An 11233-nucleotide genomic window follows, 5' to 3' on the forward strand; every position below is an offset into this window, starting at 1 on the left:
TCCAGAATCACTTGCTAAATGACTGTTGTTCTGACCCCTATCATCAGCAAATGCTATGAGCGACTAATCAGATTACATCTGCTCTGTGCTGCCTACCTCACTGGACCCACTGCAGTTTTGACCTCTGTATTTGAAAAATCCTGGTTACGGCCTTGACTACAGCTCAGCATTCACCACTATAGTGCCCTCCAAGCTTGATGAGAAACTCCAGCTCTGGGCTTAAACGGCTCGCTGTGCAACTGGATCCTGGACTTCCTGTAAAGCAGACGCCAGGTGGTTGGAAGATGTTGCTGCACAAACACTGGAGCCCCACAGGGCCTTGTTCTCAGCTCACTCCTGTATTCCCTGTACACACACACGACTGTGCCAACACTGCTCCAATGCCAATAACTCCAATAAAGTTCTTCTGAACCCAAACGATTGATTATTTTTAGAAACAATACTTTTTAACTACAAATGTTTGCTTCTGTACATCTCTGTGATGCACGCTGCATGAGAGGGATGACGTAAGCTCGTTGGTAAGGTCACGCGTCACTTGGAGGAAGAAGTGCATGGTTATTTACAAGAGAAACTTGCACAGATCACATAAGCGCCGTTCACAAACCAAATCAGTCTAAAATAATTTTAAATCAAATAAATTAATTTCCTAATAATTAAAAGACATTACTGCAGTAAAGAACCATACTTTTTCAGAGCAATGCCATTGCATTATCTACTTGTGCTTTTACTTTAGCAGAAATATATAGGCTATGACTGTCAGGAATTCAAACCACAGAAGTTGTAGTTAGTGAAACCAAGTGTGATAGCGTTTACTGCGATCCACAGAATTTACCCTGTGATATTAATGGTACAGTTCATATCACAGAAGAGAAGCTTCACAAACTGAAGAGGTAATAGGCGAAACAGCAGAGTAAGCACTAAACAGATATTGACAAAGATCTAGCACAACTACAGACAGTTATATAAACACTGCCAGTCCTTTGAGACTAGACTGTGAAGGTAAGTTATTTATGTAGGCAGTGATGAGGGAGTGAATTGAGTACAGGTACGGTGAATTAGAAATCGGTGATGAGGAGCGGAGCACAATGGAGGCGTGACAATGACAGTTTTCACACATACCTAGTTTGCTGGAAAAACCGTATGGGCCCAGCCAGGGCTGGTAATTTGGCATACCGGACATTTTCCCGGTGGGCGGACGCACTTTGGGGCCGATCAGTCCAGTCCAGCCCTGGGCACAGCTGATGAATTCAGATATCGACCCTTTGTTTCTTTTTGATCATCTGAAATCCTCAGGGGTAAAATATTCACTGCACACCCTCTAATATTTCAGAGAATGTAGGGGTGTACTGATATCCAGGTTCAGCGCAATAAGCCAGAGCTTCAATCGCTCATGATCGTGTATAGGCAATCGATGAAAACTTTATATTTTTCCAGGCGTGCATTTTCTTTGGGGTTTCTGAAGGTTGAAGCATCCAGGATACACACACCAAACGACCATTTTGAACAACACATTTATACAAATACAAATCTTCAGCAAAGACAATTATACCTTTGTAAAGCACTTGATGCTCTTCCTTCCTCCTCGTGATGCGTGACCTTACCAACGAGCTTACGTCATCCCTCTCATGACTGTTTTTAAGACTAAATGTAAAATGAGTTAAAATAATTTGTAATGCTATGTTGATTTAACTTAACTTTAAAGCAGCAGTTAAACTTTTTTTTTTTTAAGTTGAAGTTCATGGAGATTTTTTTTACAGTGCATCTTAAATAATTTACAATAAACAATACAATTATGCTTCAGGTGAATTTAATATTATTCTGTATTAGCTATGTGTCTTGTACATTAAGAGACTGCCTATTGGTCCGGGTATCGTTCGTTCATTTGTTTTTGCTTTCATATATAAAAACGAGAAAACAACTCCTTTTTTCGTTTTTTTTGAAAAACGAAAAAAACTAAATTATGACTTGATTTTTGGTTTTCCCGTTCTTGCACGGAAATCAGAAAAACGACTTGATATTCCGATTTTCCCCTGTGGGTGGGGCTAAACCTGATTGGCAGGATATGCATTCATTGTTTTTCAAATTAAGAGTTTTCCAAACACTGTATTTGTTAGCCTGTAAAATTAATAGTCTATATGCATGCCATTTGTCACCCAATTATTTGGCTTCACTGACTGAAAAAATCTATTGAAATAGCCTAAATTCAAGCCTAAAAGCCTGTTCACGCACTGACAGTTGTCATTATACAAATTTAAATAATACATTTATTCTTTGTTTTAGATGTTTTTATGAACTTAAATTCTTATGAATAATATATTTTCTATAATGTCTATTTGTTATTTATGGCCTGTATGCACATACACATAAATATGCTTTGAGGTTCCTAGTAATATGCCACATGCAGGCTATAGTCAAAGTTTAGTGCTATATTACGTCGTCATTATAATACAATATAATGCAGGATTGTCATCTGTCCTCTTATGTCAGATTCTTAAATTTAGTCAACAAATTCAATCAGAATGCAAAGACACTGTGTTTGGTGTATGGTTACTATGACCAAATAAAAGGAAGTCGGTATCAATATAATACATTTTTGGATTGAGATTTTGGATTGAGATTGACCCAGGCTGTTTAGCCTGTGTCATGTGGATTTACACATACACACCAAATTATAATTGCATAAATTATGTTAAGAGATTAATGTTTTAAATGTAAAAAATTGTATGTAGAAATATGAAATTATTGGAAAAAAAATGAAACGTCTACTTTTTAACTATATGAAACTAACACCGCCATTAGGTGGCGGCAAGTCTCTAATGAGGGAGTTGATTCCTTTATTCCAGGGGTCGACAAGTAAGGTTGGCATCGGGCCAAAAAATATTTTTGACACTAGATGGCTGGCCAGAACATAGTCAATGGATAATTTAAGAAATTAATTGATGAAAAATGCAACTAGAATTGCATGTGACAGACTGTTACAGTGTCTTTTGTAACTGGTAGTGAGCTGTTACTCTGTGTTAAATCCTGTAGTAGGACAGTCATTAACAAAAAGCCACATTTGTGTGGGGGTGTCCGGGTTTTACACTGAATACATTAATAAAGCAGTAGGGATGAGTCACGATTTTCGAATATTCGATTTGTTGATTTAATTATAGAATATCGAATAGGTCGTGCGATTATTGTCTAAAAAAGATTGATGAAGTGTTTCTGCCAAATGCCTCTGTTGCAGCAGATATGTATCATCAAGAAGTTGGGTCAACTCTGACCAGGTTGTCCATGTTTGGCAGTAATCCCATCACATCAGTAGAGGACAGAGCCAGTGTGGAACAGCACTTCACAGAACAGTGGCCTGACATTTCTGTTCTTTTGATGAGGCAGTGAACTACAATGGCACACCTTTCAAAAATGCGTTGATGTGTCTAATAAACACAACAAAAAGATTTGCCTAAAAATTGTTCATGTTTTATTGATTATCTGATGTTTCAACGATTTACTTAATCAAAATAAATGCATGTAACAAGCTAAAATTTCTGTAAGTGTTTCCATGCATATTGGAAATATAATTTCAATAACATCTTAGTGAAAGCTACCCTACATTTCAGATGACAAATGTGGATATTTGTAGGCCTATGAGATTATTAATTCATGATTCAAAAGTGTAACAGTTGTTACTTATTTTTATATATTTGATATAGTCTATTGGTGAAGTAGCTTTTTTAATATAGAACTGCTTTTGAAATTATTATACAAATGTAAAGTCATTCTGTTGGATAATATTTGTTCCTTAGTGTAAAATGGAAGTATATGGTAATTTTATTATATGAGCAAAAAAATATGCTGTAACAGTTTTAGAACTAGACAAATCTCTGCATTAATAATATGGTATTAAATGCATTAATAGGCTAATATAAAAATTGCTGCGTTTGCTCGGGATTTGAACCCGTGTCATGATCATAACGTAAGTTCTACCACTCGGCCATGAGTGTACTCACTGAGAAATGCCCAAACGTTCATTTCTCCAGTGTGTGTTCGCTCACATGAGCGAGAAGCGCTCTTCATTCGTTTTATTCCTCAATAGAATAGTAAAAAAATATCAGCTTAATTGCACCTAATTGATTTTTGTTTGTTTATTTGATTTTTTTTTGTTATCGCGCTGCTCCCCGGCCCGGGGAATATGTCGCCAACCGACGTCAAGATAGGCCTACAATATGAAATATATAGGCTATATATTGTTCTTGTCTCTATTTTTTCTATTTTTCTGGGCTAAAAATGTTTTATTCTGTTTACCATAGTTGTAGTATTTCATCTTTACTGTTAATTGACATTAACCCCACTTACATTTCAAAATGCGGCAATTGCTGCTGTTTTGCACAATATCCATTTGCGCCACCTGGCGGTCATATCGCGAATGACTTGAAATGCGACTGGTTTATTTTTTCTGCGGCGATAATAGGCATTTTGGTTGACTACTGTAGGTGTTTGCCAATGACTGTCTTGAAAGGCATCCTCAAAACTGTAGTGAGCAGGAGTATAGGGACGGCAAAAGTAACCTATATTGCGATGGAATGCAATATAAACTATAAGAAGGGCCTTCTCTCCATTCAGCCTTTTGTCTGATAACCACCGTGACAACTTCAATGCGTGAACATGTTTACATTTAGGCTATTTCAATAGATTTTTTCAGTCAGTGAAGCCAAATAATTGGGTGACAAATAGCATGCATATAGACTATTAATTTTACAGGCTAACAAATACAGTGTTTGGAAAACTCTTAATTTGAAAAACAATGAATGCATATCCTGCCAATCAGATTTAGCCCCACCCACAGGGGAAAATCGGAATATCAAGTCGTTTTTCTGATTTCCGTGCAAGAACGGGAAAACCAAAAATCAAGTCATAATTTAGTTTTTTCGTTTTTCAAAAAAAAAACGAAAAAAGGAGTTGTTTTCTCGTTTTTTCGTTTTTATATATGAAAGCAAAAACAAATGAACGAACGATACCCGGATCCCTATTTCATAGTGAATTTTCAAAACTTATCCTCTAAAATGGTCCGTGTATCATCCGATCATTCGATTATTCCATTTAATCTGGCAAACCAAAAACGAAATAACGAATCAATGTTTTATTTTTCTGTTTTTCTGTATGAACCAAATATGAAAATTTTCGTTCGTTTGATTGCTTTCAGCTCGAAACGGGAAATATAATAAACAAGGAAACCAAAACGAAATAATGGGTCGAATATACGTTGTCTTTATTTTTCTTTATTTGTTTTCCTATTTCCCACGGTGGAATCAATTCTGTTTCGCGCATGCGCAGTGGATAGTTTCAAAGGAGTAGGTCGCTGAGCGCCAAAAGCGTAGGGTTCGGTCCCAGTTGGTCAAACTTTCCAGTTCAAATGGCACTCGAACCATACATGTCTTTTATTGAGGACATGTTTATGAATGGAATGCCATATCATGAGATCTCAGTAAAGATGTAAGAAATGGGTGTCCAGCGTGGAAGCTCTGAGATCAGCATCCGGAGACTACTTGCCTATGGGATCAATTCCATGCCACATATATTTGCAAAAATATAAAGTATTGCAAAATAAAATAAAGTTTTGCAAAACAAAAAAAGTATTGAGCAAAAAAATTTTTTTTTAAAAAACAAAAATTAAGTATCACAAACGTAAAATAAAGTATCGAGAGAAAAATAGAAAGTTTTGCAAACAAAAATAAAGAATTGCAAAATATAAATAAAATATAGCAAAAACCAAGATATAATTAATTGCAAAAATCAATGACTGTTGTAAAAGAAACTAAAGAACTTTTATCCTTTTTTATCTCTGCAACAGATTTTTAGGCAGCAATGATTTTGCCACACATCTTTTCTTTGCAATGCCTACTAATTATTTTGCAATGCTCCTTTTAATCTGCATTTCCATCACGTGTGAGCTCGTGATACCGTTTTGCCTTTGTGCTTCACTTTTCTCTGCGTTTCACTTTATGGCACTGTTTTGACGTGGGGGTGGAGTCAGGGGATTGGGGCGTCTACAACGGGCTCAGTGATGCCTCCCTGGAAGTTACCTCATTAGCTTGAGACACGGATCAAACATCATGGCTGAGCACAGGCATGCAGGTGGATCTCGGGTATATAAAGTTGATTGTTTCCTTTTATTTAATTAGCATTAAATGTGCTTTAACAGCGTTTGTGTCAGATAAAGAAGTTAGAGATCAGTTAAAGCGGTGGATTTATTAGCCATACGCGCTAACATAGCCAGCATCTGCAGTTTTTTCTCTCTCAATTGATTGGACTATTGATTGATTCTTATGTTTACTTTATAGATTATAATTGTCTATACCATAGTATGTTGTCTTCTAAAGAAATTTAAACTCCATATTTAAAAATATGTAAATAGACGTTACATTATCACTGTTAAAGGAGACAATAAATAGATTTCAAATAAAAAGTTAAACGATTGTAACAAATAAGCATCCCAGGAAACGATCTACAAACAATAAAAGAACATCACTTATGTTAATTGTGCAAAAGCAAAACAAATTTAACATTGATTCTTAAGAGTAGGTGCTGATAACCTGGTTATATCCTGCTCTACTCGAGGCAGAGAAACAGCAGGAGAAAGCTGTTGTTGTTGCTGCTGACCCGCCTGAATATGACCGAAGCTTTGAGTCAGAACACTAATAAGATTCGTCACGACATCTGGATATTCTCTCTGCTAAATGTGACATGGCAAATCATTACATGAGATGACCTAGATACACGTACATTTACTGTGAGCATCGTAAGAACTTAAGTAGCTTGCGAACAGGTTCATTGAGCAATGGAAGAGTCAGGAGACAGCGAAGCAGGTTTGAAATCAGGACTTTAATTTCTTTCACGAACATACGACGGTCACCGCCGTAGAAATGTAAACAAAACAATATCACACTCAGTCTGTGGCGCTTTCTGGATCCACTCCCTCTCGACACTTGGCGTCCCTTTAAATGTCTCTCTCCGTATCACTACAGCAAGACACAGGTGTTAGAGATAATTACAAACCAGGTGACAAGCCTTACCGCTCTCTCTCTCCAGCAGACCGACTCACGACCACGCCCCCCATGCCACATAGCTGTATAACGCAGGGTTAAGAATATAGGGGATGTGAACATTTTATATTTCAAAACTTTATATTTAAAGACAGAACACATGCACGTTTGTTACGATCGTTTAACTTTTTATTTATAATCTATTTATTGTCTACTTTAACAGTGATAATGTTACATCTAAATATGGAGTTTACATTTTTTCTTTAGAAGACAACATACTATGGTATAGACAATTATAATCTATAAAGTAAACATAAGAATCAATCAATAGTCCAATCAATTGAGAGAGAAAAAACTGCAGATGCTGGCTATGTTAGCGTGTATGGCTAATAAATCCACCGCTTTAACTGATCTCTAACTTCTTTATCTGACACAAATGCTGTTAAAGCACATTTAATGCTAATTAAATAAAAGGAAACAATCAACTTTATATACCCGAGATCCACCTGCATGCCTGTGCTCAGCCATGATGTTTGATCCGTGTCTCAAGCTAATGATGTAACTTCCAGGGAGGCATCACTGAGCCCGTTGTAGACGCCCCAATCCCCTGACTCCACCCCCACGTCAAAACAGTGCCATAAAGTGAAACGCAGAGAAAAGTGAAGCGCAAAGGCAAAACGGTATCACGAGCTCACACGTGATGGAAATGCAGATTAAAAGGAGCATTGCAAAGAAAAAGATGTGTGGCAAAATCATTGCTGCCTAAAAATCTGTTGCAGAGATAAAAAAAGGATAAAAGTTCTTTAGTTTCTTTTACAACAGTCATTGATTTTTGCAATTAATTATATCTTGGTTTTTGCTATATTTTATTTATATTTTGCAATTCTTTATTTTTGTTTGCAAAACTTTCTATTTTTCTCTCGATACTTTATTTTACGTTTGTGATACTTAATTTTTGTTTTTTAAAAAAAAATTTTTTTTGCTCAATACTTTTTTTGTTTTGCAAAACTTTATTTTATTTTGCAATACTTTATATTTTTGCAAATATATGTGGCATGGAATTGATCCCATAGGCAAGTAGTCTCCGGATGCTGATCTCAGAGCTTCCACGCTGGACACCCATTTCTTGCATCTTTACTGAGATCTCATGATATGGCATTCCATTCATAAACATGTCCTCAATAAAAGACATGTATGGTTCGAGTGCCATTTGAACTGGAAAGTTTGACCAACTGGGACCGAACCCTACGCTTTTGGCGCTCAGCGACCTACTCCTTTGAAACTATCCACTGCGCATGCGCGAAACAGAATTGATTCCACCGTGGGAAATAGGAAAACAAATAAAGAAAAATAAAGACAACGTATATTCGACCCATTATTTCGTTTTGGTTTCCTTGTTTATTATATTTCCCGTTTCGAGCTGAAAGCAATCAAACGAACGAAAATTTTCATATTTGGTTCATACAGAAAAACAGAAAAACAAAACATTGATTCGTTATTTCGTTTTTGGTTTGCCAGATTAAATGGAATAATCGAATGATCGGATGATACACGGACCTAAAATAGTTTAAAATGGCTTTCCAATTATCAAGATATTTTAATACAATTTATTAAATTTTCCATTGTCTTTGATAGACTGTGAAAGATTATAGAAAGGTACGTTTAAGTTGCACTCAATGAACTTCAAAGCTCTCCTTAATTAAGAACGTTTTTACGAACTACAATGCTTTTGGGAAACACGTCTCACACCCTGTCTACACTGGATGCAAGCGGCGCGGCGCGTCGCGTCAAAAACAATAGAACCCTATTATATTCATTGATGCTGTCTACACTGGAACCGTCCATCGTCGCGCTGACAATAAACGCATGTCACGTTCCATTTTAGGCAGCACACGCTAGCGCTACAACACAACTTAAAAGATTTAGAACAGTGGTATTAAATTAATTCTGATTGGCTGATAACCACAGCAAATTTAATTTTCTTTCCAAAATTCAAATCTTTCCGAATAGCTTACAACCCATTGTTTTTGTCGCAGACATGCATGAATTTGTTAGAGGTTTCGAAGTCTGTTGTTTTTTTTGTTTTGTTTTGGTGAGTTGTCGCCCTCTGGTGGACTGTTTGCTCAATCTAACTCAAGCCAAATGATTTAAATGCATGTAATTAATAAAGTTGTCTAATATAAGGCTATGTATCACATGCACATCAATAGATCTTGTAGCCTAATTAAACGTTATACTGTGTTAGCTTCGTGTTTTGTTAATTTAGACCCATCACGTCGCATGCGCAGACTGCTGAGACTGTCTATTCAAAACAATTTTAAAATCAGCATTATGACAAAAATACTGTCGATTGATCTTAACTTGAACCCGGCATATTCATTTTAAGACAGAGGTGAAAACCTAAAGAAAATTACCTTTTCAGGCACTATAGGTAGTCGTAATGTAGGGTGTGTGCTATTGCAGTTTCCCAGAGTGAATGTGTTTCTGTTTTCCTGTGTTTTGGCTTTTTTTCTGTTAGTAATTGGTAAACTATTTGCAAAATGGAAAAAGTACTTTTTGCCATATTGACCCATGGAAATACTGTGATTTAGGGACATATCAAAGTACTACTATCCAACACCATCTGATCTATGTTTTAGTAGCCTAATCCTTTGTTTGTTTGTTTGTTTGTTTGTTTGTTTGTTTGTTTGTTTGTTTTGGACATAATAGTACTATTGTAACCCTGTACATGCTCTCTCTCTCTACCTAATGTTTACAGTGTCCCTCTAATTAAATATGTGTATATCATAGTAAAAAAAATAGAGGTGGAGTGGTGTTGGTGCAGTGGTCTAAAGCACATAACTGGTAAACTGGTCATCAGAAGGTTGCTGGTTCTATCCACACAGCCAACCATTGTGTCCTTGAGCAAGGCACTTAACTCCAGGTTGCTCCAGGGGGATTGTCCCTGTAATAAGGGCTCTGTAAGTTGCTTTGGATAAAAGCGTCTGCCAAATGCATAAATGTAAAATGTAAATGTAACTAATATACACAGATACATTTGAATAAAAAAGGGTAATTAAAATATGGGGAATACAAGTGGAAATAAAATTATTAGATCAAATGTTGTATTGTATCAATGGAACATGAAGTAATAAAATAAAAAATACAAATAAATATGATTAACAAATCAAATAACAATGATAAATAAACCCATTTCTGATTGAAGTGGTTTAACCAGATACCCACACTTTATTCGGTAGTGTAAGTACAAAAAAAGGAAAGTCATCTGGAGGTGTGCCGGGTACAATGGGGCTAAAGGCACCCCTTAAGGAAATGTAGCTTTTTTTCTGGACACAAAATAAATCATCACAGAAGTTTGTTTCGATTCAAATTCAGTAAAAAAAAAAAAATAAAAAAAAGGATGTGAGAGGGAGCCTGCTAAATATATGTCGGCTATTGACATTGGTTGTTAGTGTTTCCGAAAACTCATTTGTTTTGTCGCAGACATGCATGTATTTATTAGAGGTTTCGAAGTCCATTTTTTATTTTGTGGTGAGTTGTCTCTCTCTAGTGGACTGCTAGTTTGCTCAATCCAACTCAAGCCAAGTTATATAGATGCTTGTAATTAATAAAGTTATCTAATATAAGGCTAGGTATCACATGCACAACAATAGAGCATTTAGCATCATTTCAAATGTACCAAGTGTTATGATGAGACATGTTGGGTATTGTGTGTGTGTGTGTGTGTGTGTGTGAGCGTGTATTTATCACTTTGTGGGGACCAAATGTCCCCATAAGGATAGTAAAACCCGAAATTTTTGACCTTGTGGGGACATTTTGTCGGTCCCCATGAGGAAAACAGCTTATAAATCATACTAAATTATGTTTTTTGAAAAGGTAAAAATGCAGAAAGTTTTCTGTGAGGGTTAGGTTTAGGGGTAGGGTTAGGTTTAGGGGATAGAATATAAAGTTTGTACAGTATAAAAACCATTATGTCTATGCAAAGTCCCCATAAAACATGGAAACACAACTGAGTGTGTGTGTGTGTGTGTGTGTGTGTGTGTGTGTCTCTCTCTCTCTCTCTCTCTCTCTCACTCTGTCACTCACGCAGGTTGTACCGCCCTAATTGAAAGTGTCAGTAACGTGCCCCGTGGTTGGTCAGGATGGAACTGCGCGTCTTTTAAAAGAAAGGAAGGAACGTGGATCTGGAGAGGGTCAGTCATTTAAAA

The sequence above is a fragment of the Xyrauchen texanus genome, chromosome 6 (assembly GCF_025860055.1).
Source record: "Xyrauchen texanus isolate HMW12.3.18 chromosome 6, RBS_HiC_50CHRs, whole genome shotgun sequence".
Lineage (NCBI taxonomy): Eukaryota > Metazoa > Chordata > Actinopteri > Cypriniformes > Catostomidae > Xyrauchen > Xyrauchen texanus.